Raw genomic sequence first — 14624 nt, 5'->3', positions numbered from 1 at the left:
AGAGACATGAATATCACTGCCAAGGTAAGTGAATCTCTCCACGACCTCAACATCCTCACCACAAACAGACACAGACAGGACAGCAGCATCCAAGATGTCATTGAAAGCCTGGATCTTAGTTGGATCGTGGGGACCCAAGAAACCCGTAATCCCAGCGGCTATGACTCCTCATTCAGCACCTCGAGGGCCCCAAAAGGATATCTAAAGTCTCCGCAAAGATGACTGCATCATCTGTGAAATCAAGGTCCGAGATCTTGACATTCCCAAACGATGCATCGCAGCTTGATCGTTCCGACGTCCTCCCTAGAATCCAGTCCATACAAGTGCTGAAAAGTGTGGGAGCCAGTACACACCCCTGACGAACTCCAGTAACAACTGGAAATAAGTTAGAGATGGTACCACCACACTTCACAGCACTCTCAGTACCAGAGTCGAGTTCAGACATCAGATCGATCAGTTTTGGTGGCACCCCACGAAGACCAAGAATCCTCCAGAGGACATCCCGATTCACTGAATCGAACGCTTTACAGAGATCAACATAGGCTGCAAGCAGCCCCTGCCGAAACTCTCGTCTGCGTTCGGTGAGGACACGAAGAGCAAGGATATGGTCAATCTATGACCTCTTTGGTGTAAAGCCTGACTGCTCTGGACGCTGGTGCTCAAGCAGATGGTGGTGAACCCTATCAAGAATTATCCGAGCAAAGACCTTGCCCGGCACTGAGAGCAGCGTCACCCCTCGGTAGTTGTTGCAGTCTTGGCGATCACCCTTCCCTTTCCAGAGAGGGACAACAAGGCCCGTCTTCCAATCAGTTGGGATGATGCCTGTGTTCCAGGCAGAGCACAAAACTGCATGCAATGACACGAGTGCAGCATTTCCACCAGCCTTGAAGTTCAGCATGGATGCCACAGATCCCTGGAGCTTTACCCTGTTTCAACCGGCTCACCGCAGCCCGTGTTTCCACAAGTGAAGGTGCACCACAATTGATCGGAGGGTCAGTAACAGGGATTGTTACACCATTGACATCCAACTCGACAGCTGGTGGATCAGCCTGGTACAACTGTTCAAAGTAACTGGCCCAGCGGGCCTTCACTTCAGACTCCTCTGTTAAGAGCCTATCACTCTCTGCTCTAACTACAGTGCTCCGAGGGATGGGCTTTGATGAACGCAATGCGCGAATTCCCCTGTAAGCGGGACGAGAATCACCTGTCCACAGGTGATGCTCCACCCCTCACAGATTCCTCGCACATAGGCCTCCTTGTCCACCCTTAGCTTACGTCCAGTTTTACGCCTCAGCTCCCTGAACAGCTCAGCTCTGCCATTCAGCCTGGCCCTGCACCTCTGGTCAATGGTATCCAGTGTCCCTTGAGAGACAAAATTCTTCTTTTCCCTGCGGTGAGTTCCAAGACATCCACTGGCAACATCAAGGACGGTGGTCTTGAAGGTAATCCATAACTCTTCAGGACCCCCAAAGCACCCAGACCCCCTAAGTATCCACTCAGCTTGTTCGCAAACTCCTCAGCTTCTCTCTCATCCTTGAGCTTGCCAACATCCAGCCTGTGGTCAGTATTGAGGAACTGAGCACTCCGGTAGACCCTGCAGTTCTGGATCATCCTCCAGCGACCATCAACGAGGACATGGTCAATCTCCTTTGCCACACCGCCAGCGTTGGAATACCAAGTCCAGCGATGAGCTTGTGGGCACTGAAACCATGAACCGGCCACCCTAAGTCCATGACGTCTTACAAAGTCAAGGAACTTAGTGCAATTCTGGTTCATAGTTCCTGACCCATGGGGACCAACACGCATCTCATAACCATCCCTATCAGTTCCAGTCGATCTATTGAAATCCCCCAAGACTAGAAGTGTATCTCGTCTGGGGCACTGATCAACCACAGACTCGAGCGTGGCATAGAGTGTGTCCTTCACGGTGAGGTCACTCGCCTCAGTCGGAGCATAGACAGAGACCAGGGAAATGACACCGAAGGAGTGACGAATCCTTCGTCTCATAATACGCTCGTTGACCGGTGTTATCTCAATTATCATTGGGGTCAGCTTATTGGACACTGCTTCAGCAACTCCTTGGATATAGTAACCATAAGAGTGACCAGACCAATACTAGGTGTAACCACCCAACATTATGTCACCACAATCCCATCTCCGAACCTCAGAGAGAGCTGCAATACGGATGTCCAAACGCTTGAGCTCAGATGATAACAGAGACAGGTTATCATCCTCTCTTAGGGATAGGAGATTCCAGGCACCCACCCGAAGGGACCACCTCAGGTTAACCCAAGGAGACCGCCGTCTGGTGGACGACACCTCAGCACCACTCCGACACACTATCCCGCAATCTGACCCAGGGCGGTTACCCCGTGGTTTCCCTCCTTTCATCAAAGATTGGGGGTCCTGAAGGCTTTGCCCCAATCCCGCCATCCGGTGAGCTGCCCTGCGAAGGGAAGCTGCACAGGAGGTACTCCCACGGAGTGAGTTTTCAGATTTTTTTGCGTTTGTGTGTTTTACGGAATGAAGGGTTTTACGGTGGCGGAGTGCAAATCCTGCCACCAACCTCCTTATAAAAAAGTAACCCAACTGCAGGAGGACGTCCGCAGACACAGTTGGGCACTAGATATGGATGGCCGTTGGCTCACAAGGAGCTCCTCCACCCTTTGACACGTTTTGTTTTTAATCCTGCTGGGTGTCCATATCCAAACACCCTCCTCACCAGAAAACCTGGTGGGAGAGACGGTTTAGTCGCCGACAACCCGACCATGGAACATGTTAGTACAGGTTTACATGGTACCTGTAGCAGGTCACATATCTGACCTGACCTGACCTGAAGTAATGTGTTGTATCATGAAAGAAGATCATAGAAAATTGGGAAAAATCAAAATATAATTGCACATTTTCAGTGAGTGAGCCATCGCCCAAGGAACACGGTGCGGGGCCAAACGCAGGCGACTGTCGCCTAACTTTGTTCAAGTCGATCGATATATTCAGTGACTGTGAAAACAGTTTTGCCATGTATGGCCATGGCTTGGAAACGAACAACCAAACAAACATTGGAAAAACTGTGAACATACTCCATGCACGCTTTAATAATACACGGTCAGAGATTGGAAATAACACATGGTCAGAGAAATAGATGATTTGAGCTGAGGGGGTTTGTAACATTGGGATTATCATGTGTGTACTGTTTGTGAAAGTCTTTACCGCTGTGGAGGAACTCTGGGAAGGGTTTGAAACAGCAAAGCCTTACCTTGGTCGCCTTTCCTAGTTGCTTTATGCAGCTTTTTTGGCTCGAGGAGCATGGGATGAGTCAATATATTTCTATAATCCTAGCCACCTGGGTTTAATTGATTATGTGAGAGCTGATTGGTTATTCCCTCAATTATGAATTGACAGGTGACAGATGTGTGTGGGTCTCTCTTTATCGTATATACATAGACAAGCTCAAGAGCTTTATTCTAGATGTCCACTTAATGTGCTTGCACTCAGCAGTGCCTTGGTTAAAAAGTAAGACTTTGGTGTCAAAGTCTCAGCAAACCTTCAAAATACCAATATGAGACTCCTTTCAAATGGGTATCACAATTCTGCCAGAATTTTCATGTTACATTCATTACCCAAGTTACAGGGAACATTTTTTGGTGGACACTTATTGCGTGCAATTTTGAAATTAAGGGGGGTTAATAAGAGACTGTGTTGCAGAGGTGCATGGGCGTAGTTTGATCGCTGCATATTTATGTCAAGCACATCCCTATGGTGTGACATGAAGATGGCAACATGGCATAATAATTACAAGGTAAAAACATTTTTCTTGAACTCATCTCTGCCATTGGAGTTTGGCGAGCGAGCAGACAGTTGAGCTCAGAGGAATGGAGCATATCCCATGAAAAATGCCTCTTTTGGCCTATTAAAGATTGCAACTGAATTCATGATTATTCTGTGCTGGTGTACGTTTGTTGCCCGGTGGCGTCATTCCAAGCTTTGCACCATCAGGAGCTCATTTGATTCCTTCGTATTTTGAATCAGGAAGTCCCATTGTGGGAGAAGATGTATACAGTACTGTATCTATTTCGGCATAATATGAATTATAAAAATATTATTTCTTGTTTGCCTTTTCCCATAGTGTTGAAAATATGGAGTGATGTCATTTGATGAACTTAAAGGTTTATTTTGTGAAATATGATGAACCAACTCTCTAGTTTGTCATTTTTAGTTTAAATTTGTTGTTGGAAGAAACCGTCTCCTGCCTAACAAGAACTTCATACAGAATCACCTCCCATAAAATATTTCCCACATAGAATCCTCAGGGAGAATGAATGATCGAAAAATAAAAAGATTAGCATCTGGGTTTGAAATGAAAACATCTTCAGTCTGAAGATTTCAGTGATTTATATGATTAAGCTTCGTGGCCAGGATGATGTAGTGTGTGTGTGTCCAACCTACCACCCAAAAGCTCATCCCTTTTGACCCTGTTATTTGCACAGGTTCTGAGGATACCTTTCCTCTGCACTTGTAACACCATGCCTGCTCACCTTTATCCAGTGTTTTTGACAGTGTAAAGGTCACTAAACTCCAATTACCTCCCTTCTAAATGTAGCTGATATACAGTATATGTCAGATTCTTGAGAAAGGTGGGTGTGGATGGGAGTTTGGTGGATATTCAATCCTCTTATTGACTTGGAGTCGGATGGGTTGTGGGTGTGAACTGGTGCAGTGGTGTGCATGGAGAGGGATATCAGATTCTCGAAAAGCGTGGGTGTGAACAGGAGCTTCAGTGAAAGAGACATATTGTGATGTTATTTGATAAAATGAAAGGTTTAATTTGTGAATATTTGTGATAAAATGAAAGGTTTCCAGGAGTTGAAAACAAGCTCTTCGACAAGAAAAAAGAAAGAAAGAGAAGACCACTGGACATGTAACTTATCTGGGCCCTGGCCTTATGTTGTCACTCAAATTTGGTACTATTATCACTGGTGGGTCTGGAGAGGAAGGTTTTTGAAGGAATTTATGTGATTTTTCCCAAACATTAACCAAGTCCACCATTTTGACACACTTCCATGCTGATGAAGAGAGAAGTCATCTGAGAGGCATGACCTCCACAATTTAAGATGCCTACCCTGGCCTAACGTTGCAACCCAAATTTGGTAGCATTCTGACTGGTGTGTCTGGAGAAGAAGATTTTTTTAAAGGAATTAATACGATTTTCCCAAAAGTTGGCTAAGTTGGCCATTTTGACACACTTTCGGTCATGCGATCGGCATAACCTCCATAATTTAATATTAGGACCCTGACCGAATGTTCTAACCCAAATTTGGTAGCATTCTGACTGGTGTGTCTGGAGAAGAACATTTTTGAAGGAATTTACACGATTTTCCAAAAAATTGAATAAGTCAGCCATTGTGACACACTTCCGGTCATGTGATTGGCATGAAGATTCACTAGAGTCAGATGGGTTATGGGCTTCAAATGTGTGAAGAGGAAGTAACAATGCAGTACCTTTGAAAAAGAGCATGTAAGATGAGCGGGTGAAGCAGGCAGGTTGTACACAGTGTTGCTGGTCCTGGGGTTGTACTTCAGCAGTTTACAGAGGAGATGAGGTGACAGAGAGTGAGGTGGCCAGGTGTGTCAGAGGAAAGCATGGGGGAGGATGGATAAGGTAGCACGTGGATTGCTTGAGAGTTTGAAAGGAAGGGTTGAGGATATATAGAGGAAGAAGGATGATATTGTGTTTGAGCATGCATATGTAACATTTGGTGTGAAATAGTAGATTGAGGGGGTGGGATGGGGGGGGTGAAAAGGAGGCAAGGTTGAGCATGAGGCAGAGGGAGATCCAGGAGTTTAAAAATGATTTGAAGGCATTGAGCAGAAGATGTGAGGAAAGAGGAATGGGCTTGAGGAGTTGAGACTACAGGCAAGAATGAAGTTGGTGAAGTTGAAAATGACAGAAAGGATGAGGAGATGAAGGAAGGGGGAGAGAGAGAGAGACAGAGACACAGAGAGACAAAGAGACACAGAGATACAGAGACAGATATTCTTTGAGATCTGTTGGATCGGTCAAGATCCGGTGGACTGAAGATACCAAAGGAAGAGTTGAAAAGCCACCTGCATGTTACTTATCTATTTCAAAGGAGGGATGAAATGGGTGAGGAAATGGAAGGTTTGGTGAGACTGACAGAGCTAACATTAGCTTCGTCACTGAAATTGATATAGCCAACATCACTTTCGTCAACTATCCTTGCTGCTTATATCTGCATATGGCACGAGCAAAAAGCACTTCCACTTTGCTGTGAAGCTCATTGTTGAATTATTTGGTTTAAATATCCACTTAAAACGAGTGAAATGAAACATTTTGAAAATTTCAAGTTATTCTCAATCAGATTTCAACATCACCATAATGCATGTTGTGAAGTTGTTTAAAATTTCTTTATATAAGAAGATGATTTGCAGCCTGGTGTTGGCTTTGGCATTGAAGGTGGCTGGCTTGGGACCTTCGGGTCCTGATTTCGACCCTTTGTGTGCCGTTCAATTAACACCAGGTGGGGTTGAGTCAGCCTGTCATCATTCTGATGTCAGCGAAATGAGTACCAGTGTATCAGGGTGTAATAACCATTTGGGGTAACCTGTGTCTGAGTGACTTCCTGAATATGACTGCACTCCTTGCCAATGAAACTGCCTTGGCAGCCCTATGCACCATAATGGCATGAAAGAAATGGTATTATGATATTATTAAGAAGATGATCTGTAATACCGGCTACCATCGGGGGTGTGCTGTATGATTCACATTTACATAGAGAGAAATGGGAAATGGGGTCTTCCCCTCATCTTGTACCCCCCTCCTCCCAGAAACGCTACCCCAACAGAAACCATACTTGGGATACCCTTAAGGCAACATGCAAAATTTGGTTGGATTTCATAAAGTAATTTTTTAGTTTTTAAAGCATGTATAATGTATATTTATAAACTAGAGAGCTCGTATAATATGATACCCCGTGCAGTGCTTTTGTATATACTTCAATTTAAACCAAATGATAATTTTAAAGATTATTTTAAAAAAATTTCTGGAAGGTTTGCACGATTGAAGCAGTCTTATACATCACTCTTCCACATCACCTTATTTAGCATGTCCAAGTACTGAAAAACTTGATCAGGCTTTTGTTCTTTGCGGATTATGCGGTTTTACCAGGTGAAACATCATCCACAGCTGATGCTCACCATGAGAGTTAGGAGGTATTCTAGGAATATATATGTATATATGTTGTACCTGCAGAACATCTGTGCAATGTAAAATCTGATTTCAAGTCCTTAAGTCCACTCCCCCCCCCCCAGCCTCCTTCACCTCACACACACACTCCTCACAAGCCCTAAGTCATCAACCCCAACTCTCAAACCCCCAAGTTTCAACCTCTTCCCCAGCCCGATGACTTCAATCACCTCCCCACGCCAAGCCTTCCAAGCCCTTCCGAAATCCCCACCCCCCAACCACAGCTCCTTAATCTCCCCACCTTACCCCCCCAACATTCTCCAACTATCTTCCCTCCCCCAAAGTCTCATATTTAATATTGTGTCACCACAATCACTCAGTTTAAAGTTCTATGACTTGGAACCTCCATATCATTACTCGTCAATAAATGACTATCTCGGTATTCGAGTGTATTTTGTGTCACTGACTGAATTTTTTCAGTCAGTTCAGTCAGTTCAGCGTTTTTAACCATGTTTGGTGAAAGTAATAAATAAATCAAATAAAACCCACTTTCGATTCTTTCCAGCCTGCCTTTCATCGCCTCGAACTTTCCTCGTGTCATGTCAAAATATCCTCCCCGAAGGAACGAATTCATCGATATGGCCGAAATAATTCATGGTGTAGATGTTTATCCTTGTCACCATGTAATGAATCAGGGATGTGTTCAGTTACCAAGTTTCTCGTGCAGTGCTCACCAAGTGGCTTAAGCAGTCAAGCAAGCACTCCATTCAAAACCGTTGATAAGGAACAACTGGCTTGGCAAGCACTAGCGAGCCGCTTGGTAACTGAACACACTGCGAGACATCATCTTTGCATACATTCAAAACACCGATAAAAGGACAATTTTTTGGACATTAAAGACTTCAAATATTTATCATGACTATTTTCGTTGAAATGAAAATGTACATTGTTCAGTTTCGACGCATTGTTTTCGTTTTTATAATGTACATAAACTCAGAGGTGATGTTGGGTGTACGAAAGTGTACGTGTACACTTCATATAACTTTATAGTATACGTGTACGTAACCTCTTTAAAGTGGACATGTGCATAATAATTATCTCTTGGTAATTTCCCCGGCGGCCTCATGACTAATTAATTACGGATACAGACATTTCACGACCAAGCCAATTGTACTGTTTATTTACTTCACATAATATGTGAATTACATGTCCGTCATGTAATAATATGTGAATTTATGACTGGTGGTGGAAAATAAAATCAGGCATACAATAATCGCCTCTAAAAGAGTGAAAAAATGAATTTTGGAACCATTGTACCTCCGTTTCGTGGACACAATTATATAAAACTAGAAAATACCACCCTACGCTTTGCTGACGGGAATACTGAGGGGGGGAGAGAAAGAGGGGTGGGGGAGAGAGAGGGATGGAGAGTGAGGAAGTGTGGGGAAAAGGAAGGCAGCGAGAGGTGAGAGGAAGGGAAGGCAGTCGTGGGGTGGAGCGTTAATTATGATTCATACTGTCTCATCAAAATGCTTATGGATAGAATAACAGTGAAAATGGAAACCAAATAATGTCTGAAATCTATTTTCTACTGGTCATGCTATAAATACACCCGAAAACAAACTCTGCCCAGACATGTCCGGAGATAAACACAGTTTTGAGACGAACGCGACTGGAGCCAAGCCTTCCAGCCATGAACACCGCCTGGGCGTGTCTGGAGACAAACACTGCCTCAGCACGTCTGGAGGCAAACACCACCCAGATGCGTCCAGAGATAAACACCACCCAGACGCATCTGGAGATAAACACCGCCCAGACGCATCTGGGGATAAACACCGCTCGGATGCGTCCAGAGATAAACACCACCCAGACGCATCGGGAGATAAACACCGCCCGGATGCGTCCAGAGATAAACACCGCCCAGACGCACCTGGAGATAAACACCGCCCAGAAGCATCTGGAGATAAACACTGCCCAGATGCGTCCAGAGATAAACACCGCCCAGACGCATCTGGAGATAAACACCGCCCGGAAGCATCTGGAGATAAACACCGCCCAGATGCGTCCAGATATAAACACCACCCAGACGCATCTGGAGATAAACACCGCCCGGAAGCATCCGGAGATAAGCACCGCCCAGACGCATCTGGAGATTAACACCGCCCGGAAGCATCTGGAGATAAACACCGCCCAGATGTGTCCAGAGATAAACACCGCCCAGACGCATCTGGAGATAAACACCATCCAGAAGCATCTCGAGATAAACACCACCCGGACACCTCCGGAGATAAACTCCTGTCCAGACATAAACACTGCCTGGATGCATCCGGAGCCAAGCTGTCCGGAGATAAACACCGCTCAGACACATCCGGAGGCAAACTCCCATCCAGACACATCCGGAGATAAATACCATCTGGACACGTATGGAGACAAACTCCGCCTGGACATTACCACCGTCCAGACACGTATGGAGATAACCACTGTCCAGAGATAACCACCATCTGGATACAGAGAGAGAGAGAGAGAGAGAGAGAGAGAGAGAGAGAGAGAGAGAGAGAGAGAGATGGGAAGAGGATGCTCGACTGTATTGGGAGGGGGTAGAGCAACGATGGGACAGAGAGAGAGAGAGAGAGAGAGAGAGAGAGAGAGAGAGAGAGAGAGAGAGAGAGAGAGAGAGAGAGAGAGAGAGAGAGAGAGAGAGAGAGAGAGAGAGAGAGAGAGAGAGAGAGAGAGAGAGAGCGTTGGGGTTAGGGGAGTTAGCAGTGAGAACACATTATGAACAACACACACGCACACACACGCACACACACACACTGCATCCATTCATTGTAGATAGATATTATGTTGGAAAAAAATCGCTTTTTCCGAAAATGATTTCCGATTTCACTCCAGATTTCGACATAATTATTTTGCCCATGAGTTTCAACCGTCAAATATGTAAATCATGTTTTGAATATCAGCTTTTAATCAACCTTTCCGATACATTATTCAATCTTACCAGGAGCCAATCACATTGCACCTCGCCTCACACAGCCAATCGGCATCATCTGCGAACAGACAAACGGACAGCCATCTCTCTTATATCTACATGTATGTTTTTCTTTACACACAAGCAATCATGAACGAGTCTGCGGGCTCGGTATGGTTTGCTTCTGAATGCATTTGAGATTGTCTAATGTCTTGTTTTTCAACACACATGTTTACCTGCCTCTCTGGATTGCTAACTACACACCAGTGGTAGTGGAACCACAAGTTAGAAATGGCACTGGTGAATGTGGTGCATGAGGAGGTATGGGAGTGTACGGATTACCTCTCATTGTCATGACTTGTAGTCTGTGGGAGTGTTGGAGTGAGCTGCAGTGCTGGCGTGTTTGCCCAAATGCCATTCTCCATGTTGTCAGAGATTGTTCCATTAATTCTGTTTCCTTTTCCCATCCTCATTTCCGCAGAAGACAGGAGATAACGGTAGATTGGCATTTTATGTTTAATTCCCGCTTCATATTCGCATTCATTACCAGCTGTCCCGTTTGTTTTTCTTTCCCCTGAAGTTGAGATTTCGAAGAACTTTCCCAAATGAAGTAAAACTAGCTAAAGTTGTCAACAATTTTGTCTGGCAAAAAAAACCTGGCCATTAATGGTAAAGTTTCGATATAATACCAGCTAATATTATAGTAGTCATGCCCAGGTAAGAGCTTATTACCGTTCACTATGGAATGTCGGCCAAAACTTTATGCCATTGTGTTACCGATTTACAGCAAAATGGTGTCCCATTGCGCAGTACTGACCCCTGCTGGAAGCCATTTTTTGTATGTTTGCTTCACCATCCATCGATCGGGACCATACTCTGTGCAGAGTGTTGGTGCTGCCAAAGCAGTCTCCTTGGCTATTGGGCACAATCCTGGACGGGTCACCATTCCGGGACGGGTCAGGATATCAACAAGCTGGCACTCATTTTGCCAACCTCAGAAGGATGACAGGCAGAGTCAACCACACCTGGTATTAATTCAACAGCCAAGTGGGATTTGAACTCAGGATCCATAGGATACCAAGCCCACCACCCTAACTATGAAGCCAACACCAGGCATTTGCTTAACTCCGTGTTGAATAAATCACTGTCATAACGATTTAAAACAATATCAGCCATTTTATTTGCTCTTTAAGGCACGCCACTTCTTTCAAGGACCAAAAAGGGTAGTGCGGTGTATGTACGTTTACAGTACTATAATTGGTCCAATTAGATGCAGAGACCTTATCTTTCCAGACGACGCAAGCTCGGTTGTGGTTATACCTTTTGGTGAAAGACCTCTCCCAAGCAATTGTATTAATAATAATAAAAATCCTGAAAATTTATTATGAATTGCAGAATCTGTCTTTCACAAAATTGTCACTGAAGGAAGCTGGAGGACCGATCCACGAGCATCCCTGCAATCCGCAATCCTGTCACGCTATATGATTGCATGCTATACAGTGTTTAAATGGAGTTTGAATGAAAGTCTTTCATCGTCTTTTTTCATCCAAGGCGGTTGGATAACACAGTGAGGACGAGTGCTCAAAATTAAGAAGGTAAGACGAGCGAGTCGTGAACATCCGCTTAATGAGGATGGAATCGCAAGGCAGTCCTTGAGTAATATCATCGAGCGTCAAAAACTCTGGTGGAGGTTGAATCACGATATTTAATGCAGTACTTGTTTGATTTAATTGTGACATTTGTCTGTTGCCAACACATCTTAATTTCGGTGACATTTTCCTTGCGTGTAAGATACCTTCTATAGATGTGTCATGTTGGAATACAGTAAACCCAGTTTTTTTTGGTCACGGATAAGACGTTGTTCTTTTATGCAGTATACGCAGTACAAAAAAAATTACATCTTGGTTCTCTTTGCGCTTGTTTGGACATCTTCAAGGTACTGTAGAACTATAGTGAGCTAATTGCTGCTTTTCCTTTTCAGGATCCTGCAAAACGCACGTGACTTCATTTCCACCGCCACCCCTTCCTTCCGCACCCAGCAGTTCGGTATCTTCCTTCCTCTACAAATTGATGGTTTCACTGCAATTTTTAATAAACGATACATTGCACAAAAAGTGTAGTGGTATTGCAGACAGGGGGCACTCACTTTATTTTCATCGCTGATAATATGATAATTGTGAGTTTAATAAATCATTCAATAGCATACGCACACCGTTCAGTTATGGATCGGGATGCTGTTCTGCTTCCAGCGCCGTGATACCCACGAAGGCTCGACTGCACGGTTCCTCGGCGTCATCTCAACTTAGCCATCATCGATTGAAATTATCAGTCTTGAAATCCCGCTCTCAATATGATCTGCGTGTAAAATACAGGACGTCATGGAATTATTTCTGTGGCCTTTTACACATCCCTTACCACTTTCTTTCATATCAAATCTACACTTTTAGGCTTTAACAATCTACTCATACGTAAGCTGCACCTAAGATCCCTGACAGACAAACTTGAAAATGGTGCTTGCTTGTTCACCATGATGGGTGTGCTTTGGCAGTGTCCTTTCCATTTGGCATAGTGTGGTGGGAAAATCTGCTGATTCGATACCATCATTTTAGTGGGATTGAGTAAATTTGTAGAGTTGGTAATCCTTGTTGCATCGAAATCATTGATGCCATTTGCATTCCCATGGCTGTTCAGCAGAAATGTCCGCACCTTGTGTTGCAGCGGCGACCTGTCTGGGATTCGTTCTTGATGTTATGAACGTACGTAACTTGCCGTGAGCAGCTCATTGCTCTGTCAAGAGCTTGCAGCTCCACCACTCCACCGTATTAATATATGCCATGGAGCATCTGCGACACTGCCCGAATTACCGCCCAGTGGCCATTACCGACCGCCATTAGCGTGAAAGTAGCCTGACGTGTAGATATGTTACCGCAGCATTTTTTGTGATGAGAAATGATCATTTGACATGGGTCGCAGGGGTTACTAGCATTGCTCTCCTGGATTTTTTGGTGTGTGTATGTGTTTGTTGTTTATTTTCTGCTTCAGGCAAGGATCGTTTTCATTTACCCAAGTCATCCAAGACACTGCAAAGTCCAAGTGCCCATTTCCTCCATATCCAGGTGTGTCAAAGCTGTCATTCCATCTGCGTGCTGTCCTTCACACTCTTGATTCCCATGACGAGACCTTCGTTTATCTCCCTGACAAGGTGAGGTGTAAGGGTAGGTGAGAATGGGACCATGAGAATGGAGGGTAATTTGGGAGGAAAATGTTCCAGATGAAGAGGTGAGGATTTTGCTCTTTCCTCGAATGTCCTTCTTTGTCTTTAACCTGGACTGGTGGAGTTATTTATTTATTTATTTATTTATTTATTTGTGTGCAAAGCTCAAACTGCTGGTTGCTTCCACATGTGGGTGTTTTACAATGAAGTGGATTATTATTGTCTTAACCAGCGCATTGGTACAAAGGTAGAAAACCTTTTACGTCATTTGATAAAATATTGTATTTTAAAAGAAAAATGAATTACGCACACAGTAAATTTGTTGTGAGTGCAAATAAGGAAGAAAATTTATTTTTGTTTTGATTTCATAACGCAATCCATGGTTTAAAACACCTATTGTGGTCCTCACTGTAAATTGATTTTATTCCTAAACATATTCTTGTTTTACAGTCGGCCAACAGTTTTTTTTTTTTTAACCACTTGAATTCCAAATGTATTCAAGGGCCTGAAGAAGGGATCATTTTGATGTGAAGAGGCTTAAGTGGTTGAACAGTTCTCTCGACTCCTGCAAGACTCGATTGTCGAAAATGGGAACTGCAAAATGGGAGAGATAATTTGGGTATTGTAACAGCACACAATCCACGATGCAGGAGCAATCTACCCTGGACTTTAGATGCCCTGACGTCCCCAGATGGGTATTGACAACAAACTGCACATCAAGGCCCTGCCTGTCTTTGTGGCAGAGTATGATACATTGCGATATTTATTGTTGACAAATGAGCTCGATAATACATCATGGCCATTTTTGCGATGCAACACTTAGGTTTGCAAAGGTAAATTAAACTGAGATTTGCAAATTGAGATTTATTCGATTACACCCCCCCTCCCCTCCCCTGCTTACCCTCCCGATACAAGATCGAGCCTCATGGGAGAGCGAGGTGATGGAGGGTTAAAATAGAAATCAAACTACTGACAGTACGGCAGCCAGGTGACAGTTGGACACACATGGTAAAGAACAAGCAGGAAAAGATGACATGAGAGAGAGACAGAGACAGAGACAGACATAGACATAGACATAGACATAGACATAGACATAGACATAGACATAGACATATGCAAGTAAGAATAATGTAATATGCAAAGATGAACTAATTACGTTTTGAGTTTGAAAGGTCAGAGGGTATGTGCCCTTCAATTGAATCGCATTTGTTACCAAAATAACTTCTCAATCACTTTCA

Source organism: Eptatretus burgeri, chromosome 14 (genome assembly GCF_056783735.1).
Source record: "Eptatretus burgeri isolate ZD-2024b chromosome 14, Ebu_testis_v1, whole genome shotgun sequence".
Classification (NCBI taxonomy): domain Eukaryota; kingdom Metazoa; phylum Chordata; class Myxini; order Myxiniformes; family Myxinidae; genus Eptatretus; species Eptatretus burgeri.
Note: the sequence above shows the minus strand (reverse complement) of the source record.